The sequence below is a fragment of the Zea mays genome, chromosome 4 (genome assembly GCF_902167145.1).
Source record: "Zea mays cultivar B73 chromosome 4, Zm-B73-REFERENCE-NAM-5.0, whole genome shotgun sequence".
Classification (NCBI taxonomy): Eukaryota; Viridiplantae; Streptophyta; class Magnoliopsida; order Poales; family Poaceae; genus Zea; species Zea mays.
Window position 1 is genome coordinate 190081752 of NC_050099.1, and position 13076 is coordinate 190094827.

Below are 13076 nucleotides of genomic sequence, written 5' to 3' on the forward strand. Positions count from 1 at the left end.
CAAATGGATGTGAAGAGCGCTTTCCTCAATGGACCAATCAAGGAGGAGGTGTACGTGGAGCAACCCCCTGGCTTCGAGGATGAACGGTTCCCCGACCACGTGTGTAAGCTCTCTAAGGCGCTCTATGGACTTAAGCAAGCCCCAAGAGCATGGTATGAATGCCTTAGAGACTTTTTAATTGCTAATGCTTTCAAGGTTGGGAAAGCCGATCCAACTTTATTCACTAAGACTTGTGATGGTGATCTTTTTGTGTGCCAAATTTATGTCGATGACATAATATTTGGTTCTACTAACCAAAAGTCTTGTGAAGAGTTTAGCAGGGTGATGACTCAGAAATTCGAGATGTCGATGATGGGCGAGTTGAACTACTTCCTTGGGTTCCAAGTGAAGCAACTCAAGGATGGCACCTTCATCTCACAAACGAAGTACACGCAGGACTTGCTAAAGCGGTTTGGAATGAAGGATGCCAAGCCCGCAAAGACACCAATGGGAACCGACGGACATGTCGACCTCAACAAAGGAGGTAAGTCCGTTGATCAAAAGGCATACCGGTCTATGATAGGGTCTTTACTTTATTTATGTGCTAGTAGACCGGATATTATGCTTAGTGTATGCATGTGTGCTAGATTTCAATCCGATCCAAGGGAGTGTCACTTAGTGGCCGTGAAGCAAATTCTTAGATATTTAGTCGCTACACCTTGCTTCGGGATCTGGTATCCAGAGGGGTCTACCTTTGACTTGATTGGATATTCAGACTCCGATTATGCTGGATGTAAGGTTGATAGGAAGAGTACATCAGGGACGTGCCAATTCTTAGGAAGGTCCCTGGTGTCATGGAGCTCTAAGAAACAAACCTACGTTGCCCTATCCACCGCTGAGGCTGAGTATGTTACCGCAGGACAGTGTTGCGCACAACTACTTTGGATGAGGCAAACCCTCAGGGACTTCGGCTACAATCTGAGCAAAGTCCCACTCCTATGTGATAATGAGAGTGCTATCCGCATGGCGGATAATCCTGTTGAACTCAGCCACACTAAGCACATAGACATCCGGTATCACTTTTTGAGAGACCACCAGCAAAAGGGAGATATCGAAGTGTTTTATGTTAGCACCGAGAACCAGCTAGCTGATATCTTTACCAAGCCTCTAGATGAGAAGACCTTTTGCAGGCTGCGTAGTGAGCTAAATGTCTTAGATTCGCGGAACTTGGATTGATTTATAGCATACATGTGTTTTATGCCTTGATCATGTTCCTTATGCAAATTGTTGTTTATGTATGGTGCTCAAGTTGTACAAGTACTCCCCGGACCTCACAAGTCCATTTGCAAGTGATGCACATATTTAGGGGGAGTTGTGCTACAACTTGACCCTTTGAGACTAACCATGTGCTTGAGTTTTCTTAATTTAGTCTCAAAGGAGGTTTGAAAGGGAAAGTTGGACTTGGACCATGAAAGACTTCCACTGCACTCCGATGAAAGAGTAACTAACTCCAAGTTCATCTTCATGCTCTTATTGCCTTTTTACTCTTAATTGAAGATTTTGGTGAGGCAATGGGGTTTAAGGGCCAAGATTGATCCCGTTTTGGTGCTTGATGCCAAAGGGGGAGAAAATAAGGCCAAAGCAACAAATGGATCAGCTACCACTTGAGAATTTTGAAAATAGTAGAATAGAGCTTTTGTTTTGTCAAAAATCTCTTATTGTCTCTTTTGTCAAAAGTTGGCCTCTTGTGGGGAGAACGGTTGATTATGGGAAAAAGGGGGAGTTTTTGAAATCTTTGATCAATTTCTCTTGGAACAACTCTCTTTATGCCTCAACAAGTGAATTTGACTTAGAGATAGGAAATTGAAGTTGATTTGCAAAAACAAAACCAAGTGGTGGCAAAGAATGATCCAAATATGCCAAATTTGAATCAAAACAAATTTGTGTTCTCATTTGCATTGATGTTGCACTTCTCTTAGTTGCTTTTTGTTGTGTTGGCATTAATCACCAAAAAGGGGGAGATTGAAAAGGAAGTGTACCCTTGGGACATTTCTATAAGATTTTGGTGATTAAGTGCTCCACACAAATGCTTTGAGTAATATTTGTGCCAAAGACTTAAGAAGTGCAAATCAAGAGTAAAGGTATGTTTCTAAGACTTAGTACATTGTTTTGGAGACTAATGTATTGTGTCTAAGTGCTAGAAACAGGAAAAGACCGATTTGGAAAAGACTTGGTTGAGCAGCCAAGACTCTGCGCAGCCTGGGTACACCGGACTGTCCGGTGCGCCAGGCTGGCTCTGGCGAACTGACTGCTCTCGGGTTTCGTCGGCGGCGTACGGCTATAAATCACCAGACTGTCCGGTGGTGCACCGGACTGTACGGTGGTGCACCGGACTGTCTGGTGAGCCAACAGTCGGCCGGGCCAACGGTCGGCCGCATAATCCGCGCGCGACGCTTGGCAGAGCCAACGGTCAGAAGGGGGCACCGGATAGTGTCCGGTGCGCCAACGACTCTGAATCTCCAACGGTCGACTTCGCCAAAGAAGGAAAGAAATCCGTACCGGACAGTGTCCGGTGGTGCACCGGACTGTCCGGTGCGCCAGGCGACAGAAGGCAAGAATTGCCTTCCTGGAATGCTCTCAACGGCTCCTAGCTGCCTTGGGGCTATAAAAGGGACCCCTAGGTGCATGGAGGAGAACAACAAGCATTCTCTAAGCATTCCTAAGCACCAAGACTCCTATTCCGCGCATTCGATTCTTTGTGATAGCAACTAGAGCTCCATTTGAGTAGAGAACTCTTTGGGTTGTGTTGTGAGCTCGAGTTGTGACTTGTGTGCGTATTTGTGCTCTGATTTTGTGTCTTGTGTGCGTTGCTCATCCCAGCCTTACTTCTGTGCTTCTTTATGAACATCAAATTGTAAGGGCGAGAGGCTCCAAGTTGTGGAGATTCCTCGCAAGCAGGATAAAGTAAACAAAGCAAAACACCATGGTATTCAAGTGGGTCTTTGGACCGCTTGAGAGGGGTTGATTGCAACCCTCGTCCATTGGGACGCCACAACGTGGAGTAGGCAAGTGTTGGACTTGGCCAAACCATGGGATAAACCACTGTGCCTATCTGTGTTAATCTTCTTGTGGTTATCGTGTCTTGCAAGAACTCCTCTCTAGACACTTGGCTGTATTGTGCTAACTCCTAATCAAGTTTTGTGGTATTAAGTTTCAAGTTTTTCAGGATCACCTATTCACCCCCCTCTAGGTGCTCTCAGTCGGCTGTCGAGCGAGTCGACGACGCCGGCACCCCAGCGGGGGACATGTCGGGCGTTGTCCTCGCACCTGAGACAACGACGGAGGTCGTTTCCCCACAACGTGCCAACCCCAAGCGGACAGATGACACCAGCACACTCGCGAAGGACTTGCTGGGTGTTAGCCTCGTACCTAAGATAACGGTGCAGTCCGTCCCCGACGCGACTTCATCACCGTCCATCGATCAAGAGGTACCATCCATTTTCCACCCTATGCCTTTTAGATTCAGCTTCGATCCACCAAGCGACCCCGCTTCGGTGGGTGCTTTCATAAATGTGTACCCTAACCTTCCGGGGTACCACATGTGGTCAACCTGGGACCGACTGACAGCCGTCTCAACCTATGGGCCCCCGGGTTCCGAGGAAGAAGACGACCCCGACTCCGGTTGGGATTTCTCTAGGCTTAGTAATCTCAGTGCCATGCGAGACTTCATGACCGCATGTGACTACTGCCTCTCCGATCGCTCCGATGATGGCCACAGCCTTGACGACGAAGGTTGTGACCCAAGTCGCGAATGTTTCCACGTCGATCTAGTGGGTCACGACGAAGGCAACCACCTCGGTATGCCGGAGGGTGATGATCCCCCTGGGTCCGCTTCTCGCGTTGACATCCCATGGGAGCTGGCTGTGGTCCCAGTCCCTACGAGGGGTCAGGACACACAGCTCGAGCAAATCCGCGAGATGCAGGCTAAGCTCGACGAGGAAGCAGGGCAACTTGTGCAGCTCCGGCAAAACATCGAGCAGGAGTGGGCAGGCCGAGCACTCGCCAGAGAAGCACGTCATCAGGCCCGGGACGTCCAGCGCCGTATCGTTGACGATGCCAGGGCAAGGCTGCCCCCGGCCTCCAGTGGGGTCGGCCAGAATCTGGCTGCAGCGGTGATACTACTCCGAGCAATGCTGGAGCCATCCACCACCGAGGGGCGGCGTATCCAGGAAGAACTCAAGAATCTCCTGGAGGATGCCGCGGTCCGATGGGCCGAGAGCTTTACCTCCCGAAGGCAAGGGTTCCCCCCGGAGCATCGCGCAATGACTTCCTGACTCATGCGGGAAGCCTCGGTCCACACCGGGCGCACGCGGGACGCGACGCCTGCAGCCCCGGGTCGCCTCGGCAACGAGCACCACCGCCGCGACTGTCGAGCCCGCCTCGACGAGAAGGTGCACCGAGGCTACCACCCCTGGCGTGGGGGACACTACAATAGTGAGGAGGATCGGAGCCCCTCGCCCGAACCACCAGGTCCACAAGCCTTCAGCCGGGCCATACGACGGGCGCCGTTCCCGACCCGGTTCCGAGCCCCGACTACCATCACCAAGTACTCGGGGGAAGCAAGGCCGGAGTTGTGGCTTGCGGACTACCGGTTGGCCTGCCAGCTAGGTGGGACGGACGACGACAACCTCATCATCCGCAACCTCCCCCTGTTCCTCTCCGACGCCGCCCGGGCCTGGCTGGAGCATCTGCCTCCTGCGCAGATCTCCAACTGGGACAACCTGGTTAGAGCCTTCGCTGGAAACTTCCAGGGCACGTACGTGTGCCCTGGGAACTCCTGGGATCTCCGAAGCTACCTCCAGCAGCCAGGGGAATCCCTGCGAGAGTACATCCGGCGGTTTTCGAAGCAGCGCACCGAGCTGCCCAACATCACCGACTCGGATGTCATCGGGGCGTTCCTCGCTGGCACCACTTGCCGCGACCTGGTGAGCAAACTGGGCCGCAAGACTCCCACCAAGGCGAGCGAGTTGTTGGACATCGCCACCAAGTTCGCCTCTGGTCAGGAGGCGGTCGAAGCCATCTTCCGGAAGGACAAGCAGCCTTAGGGACGCCAGCAGGAAGACGTCCCCGAGGCGTCCGCCCAGCGTGGCGCAAGGAAGAAGGCGAAAAAGGAGTCGCAAGCGAAGCGCGACGCCGCTGACGCAGATCTTGTCGCTGCTGCCGAGCATAGGAACCCTCGGAAGCCTCCCGGTGGGGCCAACTTGTTCGACAAGATGCTCAAGGAGTCGTGCCCCTATCACCAGGGTCCCGTCAAGCACACCCTTGAGGAATGTGGCATGCTTCGGCGCTACTTCCATAAAGTCGAGTCCCCAGCGGGAGATGGCAAAGGCCAAGACAACGACAAGAAGGAGGGCGACAAGGCAGAGGAGTTCCCCGAGGTCCACGGCTGCTTCATGATCTACGGTGGGCAAGTGGTGAATGCCTCGGCTCGACACCGCAAGCAGGAGCGCCGGGAGGTTTGCTCGGTAAAGGTGGCGGCGCCAGTCTACCTAGACTGGTCCGACAAGCCCATCACCTTCGACCAAGGCGACCACCCCGACTGCGTGCCGAGCCCAGGAAAGTACCCGCTCGTTGTCGACCCCGTCATCGGCAACGCCAGGCTCACCAAGGTCCTCATGGACGGGGGCAGCAGCCTCAACATCATCTACGCCGAGACCCTCGGGCTCTTGGAGATCGATCTGTCCACGATCCGGGCCAGTGCGGCGCCCTTTCACGGGATCATCCCCGGGAAGTGCGTCCTGCCCCTTGGACAACTCGATTTGCCTGTCTGCTTCGGAACTCCCACCAACTTCCAAAAGGAAACCCTCACGTTCGAGGTGGTCGGGTTCCGAGGAACCTACCACGCAGTGCTGGGGAGACCGTGCTACGCCAAATCCATGGCCGTCCCCAACTACACCTACCTCAAGCTCAAGATGCCGGGCCCCAACGGGGTCATCACCGTTGGATCCACGTACCGACACGTGTACGAATGCGACGTGGAGTGCGTGGGGTACGCTGAGGTCCTCGCCGAGTCCGAGGCCCTCATCGCCGACCTAGAGTGCCTCTCCAAGGCGGTGCCTGATGCGAAGCGCCACGCCGGCAACTTCAAACCAGCTAAGGTTGTTAAGTCCGTCCCTCTCGACCCCAGCAACGACGCTGACAAGAAGGTCCGGATCAGCTCCGAGCTCGACCCCAAATAGGAAGCAGTGCTCGCCGACTTTCTCCGCGCAAATGCCGAAGTTTTTGCGTGGAGTCCCTTGGACATGCCGGGCATACCGAGGGATGTCGCCGAGCACTCACTGGATATCTGAGCTAGAGCCCGACCCGTGAAGCAGCACCTGCGCCGCTTTGACGAAGAGAAGCGCAGGGCCATAGGCGAGGAGATCCACAAGCTGATGGCGAGGAGATCCACAAGAGGTATTTCATCCCGAATGGCTAGCTAACCCTGTGCTTGTGAAAAAGAAAGATGGGAAATGGAGGATGTGTGTAGACTACACTGGTCTAAACAAAGCATGTCCGAAGGTTCCCTACCCTCTGCCTCGCATCGACCAAATTGTGGATTCCACTGCTGGGTGCGAAACCCTGTCATTCCTCGACACCTATTCAGGTTATCACCAAATCAAGATGAAAGAGTCCGACCAACACGCGACTTGTTTCATCACACCTTTTGGCATGTACTGCTATACTACTATGCCATTTGGCTTGAGGAATGCAGGTGCAACATACCAAAGGTGCATGAACCACGTGTTCGGAGAGCACATCGGCCGAACGGTCGAGGCTTACGTCGATGACATCATTGTCAAGACGAGGAAAGCCTCCGACCTCCTCTCTGACCTTGAAACGACATTCAAGTGTCTGAGAGCGAAGGGCGTGAAGCTCAATCCTGAGAAGTGTGTCTTTGGAGTCCCACGAGGCATGCTCCTGGGGTTCATCGTCTCCGAGCGGGGCATCGAGGCCAACCCGGAGAAAATCGCGGCCATCACCAACATGGGGCCTATCAAAGATTTGAAAGGAATACAAAGGGCCATGGGATGCCTTGCGGCTCTGAGCCGCTTCATCTCGCGCCTCGGCGAAAAAGGCCTACCTTTGTACCGCCTCTTAAGGAAGACCGAGCGCTTCACTTGGACCTCCGAGGCCGAGGAAGCCCTCGGAAACTTAAAGGCGCTCCTTACAAACGCGCCCATCTTGGTGCCCCCCGCTGCGGGAGAAGCCCTCTTGATCCACGTAGCCACAACCACTCAGGTGGTCAGCGCCGGGATCGTAGTCGAGAGACGAGAAGAAGGGCATGCACTGCTCATCCAGAGGCCGGTCTACTTCATCAGTGAAGTGCTATCCGAGACCAAGATCCGCTACCCGCAAATTCAGAAGCTACCGTACGCAGTAATTCTGATGCGGCGAAAGTTGCGACACTACTTCGAGTCTCATCCGGTGACTGTGGTGTCATCCTTCCCCCTGGGGGAGATCATCCAGTGCCGAGAGGCCTCGGGTAGGATAGCAAAGTGGGCAGTGGAGCTCATGGGCGAAACACTCTCATTCGTCCCTCGGAAGGCCATAAAATCCCTAGTCTTGGCGAATTTCCTGGCGGAATGGGTCGACACCTAATTGCCAACGGTTCCGATCCAACCGGAACTCTGGACCATGTACTTCGATGGGTCGCTGATGAAAACAGGAGCAGGTGCTGGCCTGCTCTTCATCTCACCCCTCGAGAAACATCTCTGCTACGTGCTGCGCCTCCATTTCCCGGCGTCAAACAACGTGGCCGAGTACGAGGCTCTGGTTAACGGGTTGCGCATCGCCATCGAGCTAGGGGTCCGGCGCCTCGACGCTCGTGGCGACTCGCAGCTTGTCATTGACCAAGTCATAAAGAACTCCCACTGCCGCGACCGGAAGATGGAGGCCTACTGCGACGAAGTTCGGCGCCTAGAAGACAAGTTCTACGGGCTGGAACTCAACCATATTGCTCGACGGTACAACAAGACTGCAGATGAGCTGGCTAAAATAGCCTCGAGGCGGACAACGGTTCCCTCGGACGTCTTCTCCAGAGACATACATCAACCCTCCGTCAAGATCGACGACACGCATGAGCCCGAGGAGGCCTCGGCCCAGCCCGAGGAGGCCTCGGCCTAGCCCGAGGTATCCTCGGTCGCCGAGGGTGAGGCCCTGTGCGTCGAGGGAGAGCGGAATGGGGTCACGCCTAACCCGAACTGGCAGGCCCCGTGCCTGGAATATCTCCTCCGAGGAGAGCTACCCCTCGACAAGGCCGAAGCTCGGTGACTGACGCGGCGCGCCAAGTCGTTCGTCTTACTGGGTGATGAAAAGGAGCTCTACCACCGCAGCCCCTCAGGCATTCTCCAACGATGCATATCCGTCGCCGAAGGATAGGAGCTATTACAAGAAATACACTCGGGGGCTTGCGGTCACCACGCAGCACCTCGAGCCCTCGTGGGAAACGCCTTCCGACAAGGTTTCTACTGGCCGACCGTGGTGGCCGACGCCACTAGGATTGTACGCTCTTGCCAAGGGTGCCAATTCTACACAAGACAGACGCACCTGCCCGCTCAGGCTCTGTAGACAATACCCATCACCTGGCCGTTTGCAGTGTGGGGTCTGGACCTCGTCGGTCCCTTGCAGAAGGCACCCGGGGGCTTCTCGAACCTGCTGGTCGCCATCGACAAATTCTCCAAGTGGATCGAGGTCCGACCCCTAACCAGCATCAGGTCAGAGCAGGCGGTGGCGTTCTTCACCAACATCATCCATCGCTTTGAGTGCACACAATTCACTGGGAAGAAGTTCCTGGACTTCTACGAGGACCACCACATCCGTGTGGACTGGGCCGCCGTAGCTCACCCCATGACGAATGGGCGGGTGGAGCGTGCCAACGGTATGATTCTGCAGGGACTTAAACCGAGGATCTACAATGACCTCAACAAGTTCGGCAAGCAGTGGATGTAGGAGCTACCCTCGGTGGTCTGGAGTCTGAGGACGATGCCGAGCCGTGCCACGGGTTTCTCGCCGTTCTTTCTAGTCTATGGGGCTGAGGCTATCTTGCCCACAGACTTAGAATACAGTTCCCAGAGGACAAAGGTGTACGACGACCAAAGCAACCAGACCAGCCGAGAAGACTCACTGGACCAGCTGGAAGTGGCTCGGGACGTGGCCTTACTACACTTGGTGCGGTATCAGCAGTCTCTGCGACACTACCACGCCCGAGGGGTTCGGCCCTGAGGCTTCTAGGTGGGAGACCTGGTACTTCGGCTGCGACAAGACGCCCGAGGGCGCCACAAGATTACTCCTCCCTGGGAAGGGCCATTCATCATCACCAAGATTTTGAAGCTCGGAACATACAAGCTGGCCAACGATCAAGGCGAGGTCTACAACAACGCTTGGAACATCCAACAGCTACGTCGCTTCTACCCTTAAGATGTTTTAAGTCGTTCATATACCTCGTTCTCTTCACATACACAAATAAAGTCTAACCATCAAGGAAGGGTCAGCCTTGCCTCGGCAAAGCCCGACCCTCCCTCGGGGGCTAGAAGGGGGAACCCCCTCTGCGTCAAAATTTTCCTCGGAAAAAAATCTTTTTGCCAGAATGTCTTTCTCGCTTTTCGACTGCTTCGATAGCGGGATCCTGAAAACGACGAGAGTACACATAAGCGGCAAGGCCGACCGAGCCGAGGGACTCCTACGCCTCTGGGATACGGATACCTCACTCATCACCTTCCGCGATAAGTAACTCACGCTCGGATAAGCGATTCTGCTACCGAACAAGTCCTAACGCTCGAAAACTTTTCTGCCAGAACGATTTTCGTGCCTTCTCGACTATATCGATAACAGAATCCTGCGAACGAGTAAGAGTGCACGTAAGCGGCAAGGCCGACCGAGCCGAGGGACTCCTACGCCTCCGGGATACGGATACCTCACTCATCACCTTCCGCGATAAGTAACTCTCGCTCGGATAAGCGATTCTGCTACCGACGAACAAGTTCTAATACTCGAAACAAGAGGAAAGGAAACACAACTTTATAGCACGACAATAAATGTTTAGGCCTCGGCGGCCACAAAAACATACGCATACTACAGACAAACTGTTCCTGTAGGTTCAGACATCGACAGAGGGAGCAGTAGCACCCTCGGCGTCGTTTCCACCTTCGGCGGAATCTGGCCTGGCCTCGGACGGCGACACGGGCAGAAGGATCTCCACCTCAAAGGAGGACGCCAGCACCGCGCTTGAGCCATCGCAGCCCGGGTCTCCGCCAGGGCCCCGGCCCGAGCAGACACCTCGGTTGGCCACTCCGTAGCCTCAGCCAGCTGTCCCCGAGGACCTCAGCCCGGCTCACGACCTCGACAGCGTGACTCCGAGGTTGGTCCCGCTCGCGGATGACCTGGCCAAGCTCCAGCCACTGCTGCTGCACCTCCTCGGCCTGGGAAGCTACATGCTCCCGGGCCGACGAAACCTCTTTTCGAGCCAACTCCGCCTCTGTCCATGCCGACACCGCTGCCTCCGGCTTTGGCTCATCATAGAGCGGTCGAAGGTTCTAAAACTGAGCAAGAGAGGCCTTGAGTGGCAAGGCCGACCGAGCCGAGGGACTCCTACGCCTCCGGGATACGGATACCTCACTCGTCACCTTCCGCGCAGGGCAACTCACACTCGGTTAAGCGGTTCAGCTAGACGACAGGCGAGTCCTAATGCTCGAAATGAGGAAGAAACACAATATTACACTCGAATACCCAGATGTTCAGGCCTCGACAGCCACAATGAACAAACACCCATACTCAGGGTGCCATTACAAACAGAACTCCGGTTCCACTCCCGCGGGTATGAACAACCTCCACACCAGAGGGCCTGTGGGACAATAAACTCCAGGTGGCTCGCCGAACACCACCTCAGCACCAACGACAGCGGCCACCTGCGCGCCAGCGCTACGTCAACGAATGGCAGCCGCTCCAGCCTGCACCGGCAGATCCCCACTCAAGTCCTCACGGACGGGCAGGCACCAACCTCAGCGCGGAGGCGTCGTGCCGAAGTGAGGACAAGACAATCCAAGAACATGAACGCCGGCCATGCGGCGTACGACGTCTTGGACGATCCCCCGGTACGCACGACGCAACAGTCACCCGTGCGGTGGATGGACGACCACGCCCGGATCAAGCAGCAGCAGTTCGCCTTCCCCCGCATGGCTGGAGGACGCCTCCTTCGCACAGCTGGAGGATGCCCCTCTCCCCCGAGCGCTAGAGGAAGAAGCGGGTCGCCGGCCCACGCGGAGGTAGGCCCCGACTCGCCCCACCCTCCTCCCCAGCACGGGTGACGAAGATCCTTGAAGCTGAGGGCGGGGCAGAGGCCGCAGCCCGGCATGCTTCTCCCCACCACGAAGCTGATGGTCATCATCCTGGATGACCATTGGTGAGGGAATGTAGCCGGGCTGCATGATGAAAATCCTTGAAGCCGAGCGATGGCTGAAGGGCGCCAACCCCCGCGAGGTCGCGCTCCTCCAACAGCAGCAAGACGAAGGCAACGCGGGTGCCCCCCATCCAGGGGCTCGGAAGGTGGAGGGGCGCAATGCATGAGGGGAGTGCGGAGGCATGTCCACCGCCCGGGGGATCAACCCCTTTTTAAAGGCGGCTCTCCCCACTCGCATCCTCAAGCGTCACGGGCAAAGTCTTCACCAACGTGCTCCGGGGTCCCCCTACGACACGGGGGCTGGGTCCCACACGTCATGCAAGCTGACCAAAAACGGAAGAAGCCAAACCACTGCGCGCGAAGCAGGTAACCACCCCGCGGTTATAAGCGTTCCCCCATTCTCGCTGAAACCAGCAGGCGAAAGGGCGGACCGCCATGCAGGAGGCGTGCAACCACACCACGGTTGTGCACCCTTTCGACTTCATTGCATCCAACATGGAGGCCCAGGCCCACACGTCATGTAACCAGCGCGCTGGTTACTACGTGCAAGAAACCGCACCGCCACTTGCGCTAATGCCGCGCCTTATCGACTGCGGAACCGGTGTCGTGACTCGAGGCAACCCTGCGCATGGCCCAACAGTGCCAATCGAGCACAACGATCACGGGTCAGTCGGCCGCGGGAGGAGGCGCGATGGTTGATATGGCCAAAAGTGGACCGGCAGTAATGGTGGCAGCAGACGAGCGGAAGCAGCGGTCAAATCGCTTGCAGGCTCGCATCCCCTCCTGGAGCGGCAGGGGAGCCCTCTCCCACTGAAAGGGAAATGTGCCTTTGGGCCATTTCTAAGTATTTTGGTGATTTAGTGTCCAACACAAGTGACTAAGTGTAAAATGGTGGGCAAAATACAAATCAAGGATAAAGGTATGTTTCTCAGACTTAGTACATTGTTTTAGAGACTAATGTATTGTGTCTAAGTGCTGGAAACAGGAAAAATCGAATTGGAATTGTCTTGGCTCGAGCGGCCAAGACTCTGCTCAGTCTAGGAGCACCGGACTGTCTAGTGGTGCACCAGACAGTGTCCTGTGCAACAGGCTGGATCGAGCGAACTGGCCGCTCTCGGGAATTCACCGGCGACGTACGGCTATAATTCACCGGACTGTCTGGTGTGCACCGGACTGTCCGGTGAGCCAACGGTCGGCCGGGCCAACGGTCGGCCGCGCAATCTGCGCAGGACACGTGGCCGGGCCAACGGCTAGAAGGGGGCACCGGACTGTCCGGTGTGCACCGGACATGTCCGGTGTGCCAACGGCTCTCAGGCTGCCAACGGTCGGCTTCGCCATAGAAGGAAAGAAATCGGGCACCGGACAGTGTCCGGTGTGCACCGGACAGTGTCCGGTGTGCACCGGACTGTCCGGTGCGCCAGACGACAGAAGGCAAGAATTGCATTCCCAGATTGCTCTCAACGGCTCCTAGCTGCCTTGGGGCTATAAAAGGGACCCCTAGGCGCATGGAGGAGAACACCAAGCATTCTCTAAACATTCCTAAGCACTAAGACATCGATTCCACGCCTTTGATTCTTTGCGATAGCAATTAGAGCTCTAGTTGAGTTGTGAACTCATTGAGTTGTGTTGTGAGCTCTTGTTGCGACTTGTGTGCGTGGTG